Source organism: Eleutherodactylus coqui, chromosome 13, assembly GCF_035609145.1.
Source record: "Eleutherodactylus coqui strain aEleCoq1 chromosome 13, aEleCoq1.hap1, whole genome shotgun sequence".
NCBI lineage: Eukaryota > Metazoa > Chordata > Amphibia > Anura > Eleutherodactylidae > Eleutherodactylus > Eleutherodactylus coqui.
Window position 1 is genome coordinate 114,634,634 of NC_089849.1, and position 16,416 is coordinate 114,651,049.

The following is a 16,416-nucleotide window of genomic DNA, read 5'->3' on the forward strand; positions in this document are numbered from 1 at the left end:
TTTGAGACGAGCAGGCAGGTACTCACATAAGGCATTACTCGCTCGAGTAGTTTGCCTTAGCGAGTACGCTCACTCATCTCTATTAACTTCTAAACGTATGATTATCTAAAGGGGCGTAATGTCTACATGGGTATAAAGCAATGGCACTGGCTACCAGCATGGTGTCACTGGTGTATGGGGGCCAACCTGGGGCCAGGCTTCTTATCTCACCTATGGTACTGCTGCACAAAAATTGACCCCTAATGCCCCTTTTGCACGGGATGACTCTAGTGTAAACGAGCGCACGAGTGAATGACGTCACCGCTAGTTGTTCGTGCAGAACGTTTAGATGGGCGGATCACTGCTGACAATTACTCACCGCTTCACATTCCTATGTGACACACTGAACGGGGAGCGTTTACACGTGACGAGGCGACGGACAAATAACCCACGATGGCTTCACGTTTAGCCGTAACGATTATCGCAAACTTTCGCTCACTTGAACAAATCTTGAGCTACAATTGTTACACATAAATGAGCCATTCCAGTCAGATTTCTCCACAGAGTACTACTGACCGCTGGCAGTCCCAGCGGGGGGACACTCTAACCTCCTTATTGTCAAGGGAGTACTTTTTAGGGTACTTTTACATGGAGTAAAAGGCCCATTTACACGTAATAACTATCAAATCCAAATTCGTTCAAACGAACAAATTTGAGCGATAATCGTTCAGTGAGCTTAAAAAAAATCTTGTTAGCTCGCTGACTTCTCATCCTGTGTAAACGCTCAGCGCTAACCATAGTAGGAGAAGCGCTGAGCGAGAAGACTGGCAAATAACAAATGATTTTTTTTTTTATAATACCTGCATAAAATGAACGCGAAACGATAAGTAAACGACTAGTAAATTATAGCACCAGTGTTTCTGGTGACACAATGCACCACACAGCTCTGCTACATGCACGTCTCGCACACACGTACAGCTCTGCTACATGCACATCCCACACACACACACAGCTCTGCTACATGCACGTCCCACACACACACACAGCTCTGCTACATGCACGTCCCACACACACACACAGCTCTGCTACATGCACGTCCCACACACGCACACAGCTCTGCTACATGCACGTCCCACACACGCACACAGCTCTGCTACATGCACGTCCCACACACGCACACAGCTCTGCTACATGCACGTCCCACACACGCACACAGCTCTGCTACATGCACGTCCCACACACGCACACAGCTCTGCTACATGCACGTCCCACACACGCACACAGCTCTGCTACATGCACGTCCCACACACGCACACAGCTCTGCTACATGCACGTCCCACACACGCACACAGCTCTGCTACATGCACGTCCCACACACGCACACAGCTCTGCTACATGCACGTCCCACACACGCACACAGCTCTGCTACATGCACGTCCCACACACGCACACAGCTCTGCTACATGCACGTCCCACACACGCACACAGCTCTGCTACATGCACGTCCCACACACGCACACAGCTCTGCTACATGCACGTCCCACACACGCACACAGCTCTGCTACATGCACGTCCCACACACGCACACAGCTCTGCTACATGCACGTCCCACACGCACACAGCTCTGCTACATGCACGTCCCACACACGCACACAGCTCTGCTACATGCACGTCCCACACACGCACACAGCTCTGCTACATGCACGTCCCACACGCACACAGCTCTGCTACATGCACGTCCCACACGCACACAGCTCTGCTACATGCACGTCCCACACACGCACACAGCTCTGCTACATGCACGTCCCACACACGCACACAGCTCTGCTACATGCACGTCCCACACACGCACACAGCTCTGCTACATGCACGTCCCACACACGCACACAGCTCTGCTACATGCACGTCCCACACACGCACACAGCTCTGCTACATGCACGTCCCACACACGCACACAGCTCTGCTACATGTACGTCACACAGGCACACAGCTCTGCTACATGCACGTCACACACAGCTCTGCTACATACACGTCACACACAGCTCTGCTACATACACGTCACGAGAATCGTTCAGTGAGCTTAAAAAAATCTTGTTAGCTCACTGACTTCTCATCCTGTGTAAACGCTCAGCGCTAACCATAGTAGGAGAAGCGCTGAGCGAGAAGACTGGCAAATAACAAATGATGATTTTTTTAAATAATACCTGCATAAAATGAACGCTGAACGATAAGTAAACGACTAGTAAATTATAGCACCAGTGTTTTTGGTGACAATGTACCCCACAGCTCGGGTACACGTACAGCTCTGCTTCATGCACGTCTTGCACACACGTACAGCTCTGCTACATGCACGTCTCGCACACACACGCACACACACACAGCTCTGCTTCATGCACATCACACACAGCTCTGCTACATGCACGACACACACACACAGAGCTCTGCTACATTCACGTCACACACAGCTCTGCTACATGCACGTCACACACAGCTCTGCTACATGCACGTCTCGCACACACACGCACACACACACAGCTCTGCTACATGCACGTCACACACAGCTCTGCTACATGCACGTCACACCCAGCTCTGCTACATGCACGTCACACCCACACAGCTCTGCTACATGCACGTCACACCCACACAGCTCTGCTACATGCACGTCACACCCACACAGCTCTGCTACATGCACGTCACACCCACACAGCTCTGCTACATGCACGTCACACCCACACATCTCTGCTACATGCACAACACACACACACATCTCTGCTACATGCACAACACACACACACATCTCTGCTACATGCACAACACACACACACATCTCTGCTACATGCACGACACAGACATACAGCTCTGCTACATGCACGTCTCACACACACACACACACACACCTCTGCTACATGCACGTCCCACACACACACACACAGAGCTCTGCTACATGCACGTCACACACAGCTCTGCTACATGCACGTCACACACAGCTCTGCTACATGCACGTCACACACAGCTCTGCTACATGCACGTCACACACAGCTCTGCTACATGCACGTCACACACAGCTCTGCTACATGCACGTCACACGCACACAGCTCTGCTACATACACGTCACACACAGCTCTGCTACATGCACGTCACACAGCTCTGCTACATACACGTCACACACAGCTCTGCTACATACACGTCACACACAGCTCTGCTACATGCACGTCACACGCACACAGCTCTGCTACGTACACATCACACACACAGCTATGTATGTGAAGCCCATGGTTTCCAATGGGTTCTTTCAGGCTACAAGACATAGCGATGATTTTGTAGCCCGTGTGATTGAGGTCTAAGGCTCACCTTAAAATCATCGTTTAGCTGAAGAGTAAACAATGGGAGCATTTACATGCAACGATTATCACTCACATGCCATCGTTTTAACTAATTTTGAGAGACAATTGTTGCATGTAAATGGGTCTTTAGGCTTCATCAGGCTGGAGTTACGGATATAGCTGAAGAAACATAATATACACACACAATAGAGCAGAGAGATGGTGAGACGAGTTGTAATACAAGAGTATTTAACATGGCAAACATCTCTGGCACAGAAAGGCTGCCCGACGGGACTTTCCACTTCCATCCTATTTGGAGCCTACGAATGCCAACAGCCGTACAATGGGCAGAACAGGATATAGACACGGATGAGGAGGCTTTGGTACAATCAGATCACATCACACACACCGCTCTGCTACATACATTTTACATCCCATGTAACAGGAATCACAACCGGCACAGCAGAGTCCTGCACACAGTGATCCCCCCCCCCCCCTGGTCATGTGACCCCAGACTCCCATCACACAGGTGACTGATCACATGACGGTGACATCCTCACAGGTCCTGTAAGCACACAGCTTCTGTCCGGCTCTGCAGGTTTTTAGCAAAGTGAAGGAACTCCGATGACGTCACCATCATGTGACCAGGGGTGAAGCTCAGAGCTCCGGTGACTGATCCCACGACAGAGGCATCTGCACATGTAACTCCCACAGTCACTCAATTACAGACAGGTGGTCAGTAGTATTTCATAGCAACTGAGGCCGCGGGTGTTTGTAGGGGGATGTAGTCAGCCAGTGGTGAAGGACCTGCGATTACGTCAGTCATGTGATCAGGGGCAGAGCATGTAACTCAAGGACAGGTGGTTGTTAATATCTGCACAGAGATGAAGGACCTGTGAGGACGACAGCATCATATGATCAGGGCCAGAGCAGGTAACTCATACATGGGCAGACAGGTAGTCGTTAGGATTTTGATTATCATTCATTTCCACGAGGTTCTACAATTTGAACAATAATCATTCTGTGTAAAAAGGCCGGAACAAGTAACAATCTACATAGATTGACCCTTTAATGTGGAACTGGGAGCTCCATTACAAAATAGGACGAGTTCCTCTAGATGAGATTTCTATTTATCGGTTGCACAACGCAGGTACCACGGTAGCCAGAAAGTTATAAAGTTATAGTGTGTAAAGTTAGGTTAAATACTTTTGTATTAAAAAAAAAAAATCCCAAAATTAAAAAAAGTATTAAGAGGTAATCCCTTTATTCCAAACCAGAAAAATTATGTTTGCAAGCTTTTGCGCTACTTAGCGAGGGTCTTACACAAACTGATTCTAATTGCAGAATCCCCCCAGGGGTTCCGCGGCAAAACGCAGGCATTGAAAGGCATGAACTTCGATTTTTCCTTCACACTCACGGATATGAATTGAGTATTCTACAAGCAGAAGAAAAATTGCAGCATAGAGGCATCCGACCCGCAGCCCATACACAATTAAAACTGCATGTGGGCGCCCTTGCCATCGCTTAGCGGCAGCACAGGAAATACAAACAACGAAAAAAAAAGACTGCACTGTGCAAGAACGCTAGTGAGCCACCACAGTCATACACAATACAGATAAATGAGGTACGTGGGGCCACCGGCTGGGCTTACAGCCGAACTCCGCTGCGGGCATCTTGCATGTGGAATCCAACCTGTTAGTGTGAGCTCAGCCTTAAGGCTCATTTACACGCAAAGACCATCTTTTAAACAATTAAAATATTGACAGTTTTAGCGATTTTGCATATAGTGCTAGCACACTAATGTCCATTAGCACTTTATTAGCTTTATTTGCGTGCAAATAAGCCTCCAGGAGTAGCTTGTAGAACTCAGCAGGTGGTCTGAGCTCTGCAATCAGCTCCTTTGTACTCACAGGGGTTGTTATGGGCTGCCAGCATGAATACAATGTCATCAGCTGCTCCTGTGGAGAACACAGCCTGCATGCGGTCTGTGTTATCTACTCTTCTGAAGGATCCGCTGAAGGATGGATTTTAGGCCTCGTTCACACGGGCTACAAAATCATCGCTACAAAACACATGTATGTGAAGCCCATGGTTTCCAATGGGTTCTTTCAGGCTACAAGACATAGCGATGATTTTGTAGCCCGTGTGATTGAGGACGAAGGCTCACCTTAAAATCATCGTTTAGCTGAAGAGTAAACAATGGGAGCATTTACATGCAACAATTATCGCTCACATGCCATCATTTTAACTAATTTTGAGAGACAATTGTTGCATGTAAATGGGTCTTTAGGCTTCTTCATCAGGCTGGAGTTACGGATATAGCTGAAGAAACATAATATACACACACAATAGAGCAGAGAGATGGTGAGACGAGTTGTAATACAAGAGTATTTGACATGGCAAACATCTCTGGCACAGAAAGGCTGCCCGACGGGACTTTCCACTTCCATCCTATCTGGCGCCTACGAATGCCAACAGCCGTACAATGGGCAGAACAGGATATAGACACGGATGAGGAGGCTTTGGTACAATCCGATCTGTTGCCAAGACACAAATCCTGATCTACAGCAGAGATGGATAAACCACCCCAACTTACAGGTTCCACCAGCGACGGATCGCAGGCTGCAGGAAGCAAGGCTTCGGACTTTAAATGGATAGTAGTGATTAAAAAGCTTTCTGTGCGCAAAGCAAATGCCATACAGCAAACAAAGGGCGAAAAGACATGAGACCGAATCGGGAAGATAAGGCTCGGCACTGAACATTTGCAATTACACATCAGCTGAACGGTCAGACAAAACAATGCAGGTTGGGATTAGATTGGTTTCTATGCTGTTCTTGAAGCCCAAACCAGCGGTGGATACAAAGAGGAGAAGCAGCAGCAGCGTCCTTTATTACGGCCTCTCCTTTTATCACACACCAGATTTGGGCTGCAAAAACTGCATAAAAAACCTGCGGGTGCACGGGCTCCCTAAGCATGCGCCATTACCGCTTGTGTAACGGCACTAATTGCTGGACTGCTTTGTCAACTACATCAAGGCCTTTGACTGCGTCCACCATGACAAGCTATAGCGCCCCCTACAAGAGCTGGGCTAATAAAATCACTTTATACCAATCAGGAAGACACTGTGAGAACACGGATTGGTTTGGGATCGGCAAAGGCGTCCGACAGAGCTGCATCCTCTCAGCCGTCTTGTTTAACTTATAAGCGGAAGTGATCAGGCGGAAAATGGATCTAGACGAATCAGAAAACTAGAAAAGAAACATCAACAATCTGTTATGCGGATGACACAACTCTGCTGGCAGAAACAGAAGCCGCTCTGAAGCAGCTGATATGGAAGATTAAACCAAGTGAAAAAAGTGGGCCTCTACCTGAATGTAAAGAAGACGAAAATTATGACAACTGCAAAAATAGCCAAATTCAAATCAAAAATCAACAATGAGGTCATATAATACGTGGGAAACTTCATCTTCCTTGGCTCAAAAATTGACCAGGCTGGAGAATCTATGCCAGAGATTAACCGTGGGCCGGAGCCAGGCTCGCGGGGCGACACGATGGGCCGGAGCCAGGCTCGCGGGGCGACACGATGGGCCGGAGCCAGGCTCGCGGGGCGACACGATGGGCCGGAGCCAGGCTCGCGGGGCGACACGATGGGCCGGAGCCAGGCTCGCGGGGCGACACGATGGGCCGGAGCCAGGCTCGCGGGGCGACACGATGGGCCGGAGCCAGGCTCGCGGGGCGACACGATGGGCCGGAGCCAGGCTCGCGGGGCGACACGATGGGCCGGAGCCAGGCTCGCGGGGCGACACGATGGGCCGGAGCCAGGCTCGCGGGGCGACACGATGGGCCGGAGCCAGGCTCGCGGGGCGACACGATGGGCCGGAGCCAGGCTCGCGGGGCGACACGATGGGCCGGAGCCAGGCTCGCGGGGCGACACGATGGGCCGGAGCCAGGCTCGCGGGGCGACACGATGGGCCGGAGCCAGGCTCGCGGGGCGACACGATGGGCCGGAGCCAGGCTCGCGGGGCGACACGATGGGCCGGAGCCAGGCTCGCGGGGCGACACGATGGGCCGGAGCCAGGCTCGCGGGGCGACACGATGGGCCGGAGCCAGGCTCGCGGGGCGACACGATGGGCCGGAGCCATGTCTTTGGGCCATGTAATGTGAGCAGAGTCGCTAAAAAAAAAATCTATAATATTTGGACAGATCAGCGGCAGAAGAAGACCCGGCCGCCAAAGAACACGATGGCCGATACGGTCAGAGCTGATACTGGCATGGATATTACACAACTGAAAGAAGCAAAACCAAAAAACATGGAGCTCACTGAGGGTTGTGCACAACTAAACGACTAACAACCACAACAAACAGCGCTAATTGCTGGACTGCATTTAGCGGTTCAGTCTGAATTTTTAAGGGGAAACGGAAGCGCTGGCATTAGTCCACATGAGCAGAAACCACAACAGGTTACCGCCCGTGTGCATAAGAATCCCTTTTCCATAGAATGCTATTGAGGGTTATTGTTGAGGAATGTGGAGGCGGTCGCAGTAATCCGCCCGTGTGCGTGAAGCCTAATCCAGAGCACATCATCCTTATTATGAAAGAGCTAGAATCAAGCGCCAGTTAATAAGTTCACCGGAAGTCACAGCGCCTCCTGACTCCGGCTAACGTGCGGTTTTCACGGCAATAAAAAGCGTTTTTGATCGTAAATTGTACTTATTAGAAAGTATTTTTTCTTGACTCCGAAGATAGTTGTGTTCGCTACGCGTCCGTGCTGATGGTGGAGCTCATTGCAGCTATTTCAGCAGGAGGATTCCGCCTCAAATAAACTTTGTCAAAATCCATTGCCTTTTGTGCAAATCGGCACGCACACTGTGCTCTTGTCAACGAGGAAGTCATCAAGTCACTTCTCGAAGTGGAAATCTGCTCTCACCGTAAACTGCAGCAGAGTACTGCGGATTTCTATGCAGATTCTAGAGGCGGAATTCACGCAGAACGTTCCGCAGTGAATGCCGCCGTGCGCACATACATTCACATGGCAGACTCTGCTGTGGGATTTGCAGCACAGAATCCGCCTGTAAAACCACGTTAGAAATCCGACGCTATTCTGATTCCGGTTTTGTCGCAGAACCTGCGTTTTTAGCACCGTCAATGGGCAAAATCTGTGCGGATCCACATGAAGACGTGACAAGTCATTCAAAGGGCGACGCCTCCAGATTCCACAGCAAATACCACCCATAGCATGCAATGCAAACGTAATTCTTCCTGCACGTGGGCGGAGACAAATTGCGGTTTTTGTTTGCGGACGAAAAAAAAAGAAATTGCAGTATGCTTCATTTTCCCTGCAGATTCCACATGAATGGCGTCCATTGAAGTCAATTTGAAGTCGTCTGACCCACGGCCCACGGATTCCAAAAAAAATAGAATTCAATGGAAGCCGTCCGTGTGGGAATCCGCAGAAAATGGTGCATGCTGCAATTATTAACCCACGATCCGCAGGCCGGGATAAAATGACATCCACAGGTATTTAATAACCTGCAGATGCCCAATGATTGTCTATGGGCATATTGAACTGCGGCTGGCTCGCGTGGGTGACCAGCGGGGATGACAGTTCAATTATGCCAGTGGACTTGAGACATTAGGGTTAGTTTACACAAGTGCTGCGTTATGGGAACGGGAAAACTACACCCTCTACCCGAACAGAACTGTAATACGTTGGAAGCGATAATGGCGCCCGGTCAGTTTCCAGCCAGAAGTTCGGCTTTTTACAGAGCAGAATAGCGCAGCGAGCCGCCATGTTGTCCTGCTTTCAGCAATGGAGGTTCCAAGCAGAAACTGCGACTCTGATGAGAACGAGCCCGTGCATGCAGGTTGTGAGGAGGATTTACGCCAAATCCGCATGTAAAAACGTAGCTGTCGTGGCGGATTAGTTTGAGGCGTAAAACTGAACTGTAAGGAGGCCGTTACACCGGTGAGAAAATCGTGCAAGATTTGTGTGCCGTGAGACGCTCAGACCCCGCTTGAACGGGGTGATACACACGAGTGAGGTCTTCCTGCGTGGCACCGCGAACCGCAGCGGGAAACACATCGCAGCGAGTTCCTTCTTTTTACAATATCACCCATTGTCACTAACGGCGGCGATAGCGTCCCTCCAGAAGACAATGGGAGAACTCCGCGATCCGGTGACCGCCGCCGCGGCAGGGAAATCCAGGAAAAGCAACGCTGAAAGATAGCGGGAGCAAACACGTGATTTTGCCACGGTTTCCTCATGGCGGTACTGCGATCGCCCGTGTGAACCTATTATGAACCCGGCTGCACACGGCAGGGCCGGATTTCGCAACGGTGGCCAGGGACCCTGCAGACCCGTTCCTTCGGTTCTGCGGACGCTCGCCGTCGGTCATACACAGTACAGATTTTTTTTTTTTACGGTTTGCTTTCCCCGCGCCGTTGCTAGGCGATGACATGGCGGCCCGTCTACAATGTCAATGGGATAGCCTGCGGGTCGGGCGGCTTCTGTTGACTTCAATGGAGGCCACAGCAAGATAGAGCGTGCTGCGATTTTTCACCCCTTTTGCGGAAATCGCACTTTGTTTCCGCGAGCGTGAAGAAAAAAGCGAGTTTACAGCACAAGCTCTGCGCTGTATTTTCTGCGGATCCTCCGTGCGAACGCTGACCGCGGATTCCACAGCAGTAATCCGGTCGTGTGCAGGCGGCCTGAGACCGGTCGCACACAGGCGTTTGTAAGCGATATTTCTAACAGTGTTTGACAGCGGTTTTAGCGCACCCGTCACTGCAACGGATGATGTGCTGCGTCGAAAACGAGCATTAGACACGCTTCGCTAAAACGCTCACCTGAGAAGCCGCACGGACACCCAAAGGCTCAGTGCAGCGGTTTTAGTGGCCGCTTCAAACTCCCGCTAAACGCTGTAAAATACCGCCTGCGTGCGCGGCTCAGCTTACTATGCATGCGATACCGCGCTCGCCAACACGTGACCTCCCTGCGGGTGCAAGGCGTTTTATATCAGGACCGCCTGGCATCACTTTGGGGGAGCAGCGATCCCCCACCACCCGCTTAGTATACATGCTGCGCCAATTCCTGGGACCTTCCCACTACCTATGAGGCAAACCCGCAACGGGGCAGCCCCAGTGACCCGACCCCTCACCACTGAGCTCGGCCTATGAGGCTGCACTACAGAACACACATGGACGTGTACCTAGAGAGCTTCTGGACCTCCACCATTGACTGCACAGCCCTAACCACACAGAAGCCCCGCAGCCGCCCTCTAACAAGCCGCACAGCACGGCGGCGCCACTTACACCAAAACCAAAAGTCGGCGGTAAAAATGTCGCTGCGCTGCATGCATTTTGGACTTCATCTCGCCCCGTAGCCCCGAGCTCTCACGCACCTGTCCAGTCTCTAACCCGAGCCGCTCGCCAGCGCTTCCTGGTTTCCCTGTACACGTGTCTCAGAAACACCCGCCGCCACACCCACAGGCGCACGTATTGGCGGATTTCTCGGAAGCCACACCCTAGTGTTACCTTCACTGGACGACGCAGATGTCAATCAAGAATTTCGTTGATATTTTGGTTCTCTGCTCAGTGAGACAGGTAGAATGTAAGCGGGCGGGCCTGTAGTTGGAGGTGGCTTCTCAGTGTTGTAGATAATGGATATGGCTGTACCATTATGGCTTCCGTGACATTAATAATATTCATTTAATTACAGTGGAACTATTTTTAGAGCATTAGCGCCCTATATTTTTTTTGCGTATCTTAATGTGCAATTCTGGCTTCATTCCCACACGGCAAGAAACGCCAGCGGTTGAAACTTCGCCAAGTTGTGGCTGCCACTATTCACATGATCTGGCCGCCACTATCAGCAGGGTTGTGCAGCCGTTGGCTCTTGCGGTTAGATTGGGCTTCACCTGCAAGTGATTTTTATGGAATATGGCCTGAAGCCCGTTATATGCAGGCGTTGTTCAGTTAGCGGTTTTTCGGAAACGCCCCGGAAACACAAGAGTTCTTCAGATGTAGACGAAATTTGCATCAAAACCACGACAAGAATTCAAGAGGTGAATCTGATGCGGATCTGTATCAAAATCCACATCAAGATTTGTACAAATAGCACAGATTGTGAGGCTGTTTTATGCGGATTTTCTGCTACATGTGAACCCTCCATACCAACACACACTAAAGACCACATTTCCAGCTCCTTGTGCAGTCACTGGTCAGACCACATGTGGGATATTGTGGACTGTTTTGGGCACCGGTACTCAAAAAGGACATATCAGAGCTTGAGCGGGTACAAAGGCAGGCAACTAAAGTAATAAACGGAATGGGTGGACTACAGTACCCAGAGAGTTATCAAAATTGGGGTTATTTAGTTTAGAAAAAAGATGGCTGAGGGAGACCTAATAACTATGTATACATATAACAGGGGTCAGTACACAGATCCCTCCCTTCATCTCTGTATGTAAGGTCTTACCAGCGCTGCATAAGAGCCCAGGTGTAGTAGCCAAGCCGGACTGGAGAGTAGTCGTGAGGAAGCTGGGTCGGGTATTCTTGTATCTTGTCGCCACTGGAAGTGTGGGTGGTGACAAGATACAGGCTGTTTGACAGGCTGGCCACATGCCCCTCTCAGGTCCTCGCAGTCACTAACAGCGGCTTTCCCGGAGCTGAATCCCTGCAGTGGGCAGCGGCGCTGGACAATGAGGGACCGGCTGCCACAGAGCGGCTTCCCCGACGGATGGCCTGCCTGCACTGGGCAGCAGCAGGGGACAGTGAGGGAGTGGCGGCAGAGTGGCTTTCCCGGCAGCCTGCCCGTACTGGCCAGCGGCGGCGGACCGTGAGGGAGCAGCTGCGGCAGAGCAGCTTCCCTGGCAGAATCCCTGCACTGGGCAGCGGCGCTGGACACTGAGGGACCGGCAGTGGCAGAGCGCCTTCCCCGGCAGCCTCCCTCCACTGAGCAGCGGTGGACACTGAGGGAGCAATGGCGGCAGAGCGGCTTCCCCAGGGGACTGCCTGCACTGCCCAGCGGTGGCAGACACTGAGCGAGCGGGGGACCTGCGGCGGTGCTAGCATAGCGCTAGGTGACAGTGAGTCAGGGAGGGAGGGGGACACTGCAATCAAACTCCGGGGACAGCGCTGGGTGACAGTGTGGCTGGTATGGAGGGTTAGGGTGAGGGTTCGTTTCACTGTTGAGGTTAATACTGAAACAAGCCATAAGCGTAAGCCTCCATCCCAGCATGAAGTAAATCCCCATGCTGCTTGGACCTTCAAGGCTTGACACAGTCGGGAGCTAGGGGTGTGACAGGGGCGTTCCTCCATGGAAGCCCTGTCAAACCCCTTGCTTCCGGTGGCGTCAAGATACAATAATACCGCTGGGTTGTTAGTGGGTTGTCACAGTTGTACTAGCAGAGGATGAGGCAGGAATCATAGTCAAATGGAAGCCGGGTCGTTAGCGGGTGGTCACAGTTATAGTAGAGGAGGATGAGGCAGGAATCATAGTTAAGTGGAAGCCGGGTCGTTAGCGGGTGGTCACAGTTGTAGTAGCAGTGGAGCTTGATCATAGGCTGAGAGCTCAATAATCACACACTGAAGGAGTGGCAGAGCTAGAGTTATATGGGAAGTGCAATCAGGAACAGGAGGCAGGAACTAGGTGACTGGGAAAGAGAACAAGGCTAGGTTTTCAGCAAGGGAACTGTCCAACTCCTGGCTAGGTTTTCAGCAAGGGATGTCCATAGTCTAGCAGAGAGAGCTGCCCGCTGCCATGCAAAAGGTTGTGGGTTCGAGTCCTGACAGTAGTCTCTGTCTATGAGGATGGCCTCCTGACATCCCAAGTGCAGGCTTCCCTGAGTATCTCCCATGAAACTCCTTTGTAAGCCTCGGAGCATGCACATTCTTTACTGCCTCCAGGAGTTCTCCTCTGGCCCATACCCTTGCCACTTCACAAGGTATTGTATTTTACCTATCTGGAGTCTACAATCTTCTCTACCACGAACTCGTCCTGGCCCTGAACTTTGAAAGGAGGGGGAAGTAGTCTCATGAAAAGGTTTTAGTAAGGAAACATGAAAGACAGAGTAAATCCTCAGATTGCCCGGGAGCTTCAGACGGAAAACCACCTGGCTAACCCTTGCTGCAAATGGGAATATTCCCAAGAAACTTCGCCCAGGTTTGGGAGAGGGTACATTCGCCTTCAGGTTCTTAAAGGCTAACCACACCTTTTGTCCAACCTGGAAGGTAAGAGCTGCTTGGCTATGAGGTTGTTCGCCTTCTTGTAGGTATTCTGGGCTTCCTGTAAGGTTTCTTTTAATTGCTTCTGTGTTTCTGCTAACGCCATCAGTCTATGGTTAACCGTTGGACCGATGTGTTGATAGGGAGGCCAGGAATAAAGACGGGATGTGTACTGTATATGGAATAGAACGGGCTCTGTGTAGTAGAACTGAGCATTGTTTTAGATGAACTCCGCTGTTGACAAATAATCCACCCAGTCATCCTGTAGATGGGAGATAAGGCAGCAGAGATATTGCTCCAAAGTCTGATATTTCTTTCCGTCTGGCCGTTAGACTGCAGATAAAAGGCAGAGGAGAGATTTACGGTAATCCCCAGAGCCGTGCAGAAATGTCTCCAGAACCTTGAGGTAAACTGGACCCCTCTGTCAGAGACCACCTCATCCGTAATTCCGTGTAATCGGAAAACTTCCTGGATCATTAACTCTGCGGTGTGCTCGGTGGTGCGAATGTTTTCTATGGGGGTGAAGTGGGCCATCTTCGTAAGTTGATCCACGACCACAAGGACAGTAGTCATCCCTTTTGAGGGGAGCAGATCAACCATAAAAGCCATGGATATCGATCCCCTGGGTCTGGATGGGACTGGAAGAGGCTGTACTAGGCCCAGAGGGCGAGCTCGTGGCGTCTTGTTTTGAGAACATACCTCGCAAGAGATGACATACTTCCTTACATCTTTCCTGCAGTCAGGCCACCAGAAGGAGTGAAGTAGAAGTTCTGAAGTCTTTGTGGCCCCAGGTGACCAGCCAGCTTGGAATCGTGGACTAGTTTAAGGATTTCAAGTCTAGCAATTTTGGGAACATACAGTTGGTATTCTCACCTCCAAAACCCTTCTGTAAAGGAAAGCTTCACATCCCCAGAAGGATGACCCAAGAACGGGTCCCTTTCATATCCTCCCATAAGCTTTGTTAGGAGGTCTTCAGAGTGTAAGATGCCCAAAAAATTTTTGGGGGACAGAATTGTGTCATCTGGATTTGCCCTGTCTTTAGACTCTGTACTTATCCTGGACAATGCATCTGCCTTGCCATTTCTGGCACCGGGGCGGTAGGACACAATGAAATTAAACCTTGAGAAGACCAAGGCCCATCGTGCTTATCTCACAGATAACCTCTTGTCAGTGTGAAGGAACTCTAAATTGGATGATATTTTTCTAACTTGATGTGGTGGTTATTCTTTTGGAGCCATTCCTAGACCAGCCGAACATGTCCGCGATGTTCCTCCAAATTGTTAGAGAATATGAGGATGTCGTTGAGATATGCCACCATGAATTGATCCAACAGGTATGGAAACACATTGTTAATAAAGTGCTGGAAGGTAGCCGGAGCATTGCAAAGACTGAACGGCATCACTAGGGATTCAAAGTTTCCATATCTTGTCCTGAGGGCTCTCTTCCACTCGTCTCTGGGCCGGATCCACACCAGATTGTATGCTCCTGAGGTCAGGTTTTGTAAAGACCTTGGCTACCCAAAGCCTCTCCAGCAGTTTCGGGATTAACGGGAGAGGGTAGCGATTCTTAATGGTGATCTTGTTTAGCTCCTGGTAGTCTATGCATGGCCAAAGAGCCGAATCTTTCTTTTTAACAAAGAAAATGGGTGCTCCTGCCGGAGAGGAAGAAAGCCGTATGAAACCCTTCCTTAGATTTTCATCCAGATGTTCCCAAAGGGCCCCTAACTCAGGTTTGGCAAGGTTTAAGATACACCCAAAGGGAATAGAAGATACCGGGAGCAGCTCAATAGGACAGTCATATGGCCGGTGAGGTGGCAGCTGGTCAGCCTTCTTACTGCAAACATCCGTGAACATCTGGTAATTTCTCTAAGTCCTGTTGCTCATCCTCGAGGTCCTGTACTGGTTTAGGGGTGGATGGTGCCATCTGGCAGTTTTCTTTACAATATTCTGAGGGAAAAGCAATGGTCCAAGTTTCCCAGTTGATAGAGGGATTATGGGTAGAAAACCAGGGGATCTCGAGAATCACTGGAAACCTGCGGAATGAGATGAGCGGGAAGTTGATTGTCTCGTGGTGGTCAGGGTTCTTGTGGAGCTCCAATTTAATTGCCTCCTGTGTGATGGGGCCTGAAGACAAGGATGACCCATCTACAGTTTCCATATCTATCGGTATGGACCCAAGTCTGGTTGTAACGTCTTTGTCATGAGCGAACGTAAAGTCCATGAAGTTCCCCCCTGCTCCCAAGTCCAACATCGCTGAGCTCTGTGACTTCTGATCACCCGTTACATTCTCGATTAGGAAGACAAAATGATGGAGTGGGGGAAGGGTTTCCACACCATCCTGAATTACTGGTACAAAAGGTGTGTTGGATGGCATCCCCTTGTTTCATGATGGCTGGATTGGCCATTGGCTTGGCGTGGGCCAAGGCAAGAGACCTTTAGGGCTTGTTTGGACAGTGTAGGGCATAATGTCCTGAGCTCCCATAGTAAAGGCACAAATTTTCAGTCCAGCCCCTCTTTTTTTCCATGATAGAGAGAGGTCCACGAATGACATCCACCTGCATGAGTTTGGGGGCAGCTTCAGTCCTTGGTTGTGGACTAAATGTGGGTTGACTAAAAGAGAACGGGGTGCTGTTGCTTGAACCCTGCAATCTCTCCCTTCTCCCGTCAATCTGGATGCATAACTGGATGAAGTCTTCCCGGTTATCTGGAGTCTCCACTCTGGCAAGTTCATCTTTTACCCACTTAGATAATCCCTGAATGAAATTGGCAGGATTCCATGTGGTATCATTGGCCCAGCAGCAAAATTCTGCCATATATTTTGCAACGGAACATCGCCCTTGTCGTAGGCTATGCAGCCTCCCTTCAGCCGTGGCACATCGGTTTGGATCAT